Raw genomic sequence first — 1,788 nt, 5'->3', positions numbered from 1 at the left:
AAAAAAAAAAAAAATTACAAAAAAAAGAACAAGAAGGAAAGAGATAAAAAAAATTGAACATTGTAAAAATTCTGGATGGAGTTACTAGCACCAGCTGGTTGGGATCTCATTATTCAATCTTAAAAGAACTGTTTTTCACAGGGAGCCATAATTCAAGTGGAAAGCCCTTTCTCCATTTGGAAAATTTAACACTGTCTCTTATCAGTGATCTCTTTTCTGCAAAGAAAGAAAATCTTATTTCTGCTTAGGATTCCATTAAGGGCAGTATATTTCTATTGCCCTGTTTGTCATATTTCTTGAAGTCATGAGCCTTTCTGAATCTTCCCCTCAGACTGAGACCTCAGTCTGACACTTCATTGAGGTAAATGTATCATCCCCTAGACCTCTGGTAATGAAATTGGTTCCTTCTGGCGTCTTTAACCATGACTCCTCTGCCTTTTGAGCAGTCTTCATGTTAGTTTTATTGTCGGAAATAAAATCTGAAACCAATGGACTTTTTGCATCCACAATTAAATCCTTTCTTTTCTGAGCTGCAGTGGTTGTGTTGTCTCTTCACAACAAAAGAACAGTGACTAAGATATCATTTTAATGTGAGTTTTGCCACGCACACTTTGCGTGAAGGCGGTATCTGAACTGTAAACTTCAAGGAAAGTCAGTCTCCTACCTCCGCATTGTTGCCTGGCACCCCAAACTCAGAGGTGTCCCAGATATGTCCTCGTACTAGTGTGCTAGGAACTCACCAAGATATCATTTTCTTACAGCTAGCAAGAGAAAATTCGGACATTGCTTTCTGACCTTCACCAATGTTTCCAACTATCCTAGTTTAATGTTTTAAGTACTAGAGAGTAATTGAAAGGTTTCTCTCACTCTAAGACATTAGCTGAAAGTGTTAGGTCAAGATTCTCCTCTGCCTACCTCCAGCAAGAACCAGAGAATTAGCATAAGAATACCTCAACAGAGAGGGCTCCACCCCTCTTCCTCCTGCTTCACACCTAGCTACCAGACCCTACTGACCTTGGTGTGTGGGGGTCATTTTGCCTAAGTAACTTCAGTCTAGCACTAGGACTGGAAGAAGAAGGACTTGGACTCACATGCAGGACTAGCACTAGAACTTAGATGGGCTAGGACTCAGATTCATGTATCTCTCACAGTCCCCAGGGCCCAGGGCACTTGGGCCCAGGGATGCAGCACCAGTTCAGAGGAGATAGCTGCTGCTTTAGACCCAGTATGTTTCAGATAGCCTCAGAGGTACCTCAACTGTTGAGCTGCCAGATTTTTTATTTTCTCTTTTACAATGATTGTAAAAGCCTCATGTCATTTTTAAAGAAATACACTCAGATTTTACACCACTCGTGTGTAGTCTGTTTGTCAAAGCCGAATCCCGTGCCCACCTGGCCAGAATCCCTTGTCCCTCAGAACAGGGACCCCACAAGAAACCCCGGTCTGTGGCAGGGTTTGTGTGCAAGAATTTATGTGTGTGTGTGTTGTGTTGTGCTGATTAAATTTTAACTAGTATTAAGTATTTCATAAGTATTAAAATGCATATGTGAAATTTGAAGTGGTAGCATTTACTTTGCTAGGGAGAGCTACAGCCAAGAAAAGAGATGTCACAATTACTTATCATTTCTCAACATCATTAGAATGTGTGTGTTAATTTGTATTTGAAGTCATTATTTTTCTTTCTACGTGGTTTAAGGAAGATTTTTTTTTTTTAAATTAGTTGCTATCAGCAGCATTGAAATAGCATGTCAAGGGGCTGGAAAGGGGTCTCAGTGGTTAAGAGCACTG

Source organism: Mastomys coucha, unplaced genomic scaffold, assembly GCF_008632895.1.
Source record: "Mastomys coucha isolate ucsf_1 unplaced genomic scaffold, UCSF_Mcou_1 pScaffold15, whole genome shotgun sequence".
In the NCBI taxonomy this organism is placed as follows: Eukaryota; Metazoa; Chordata; class Mammalia; order Rodentia; family Muridae; genus Mastomys; species Mastomys coucha.
The sequence above is the reverse complement of the archived record's forward strand: the minus strand, read 5'-3'. Positions refer to the sequence as shown.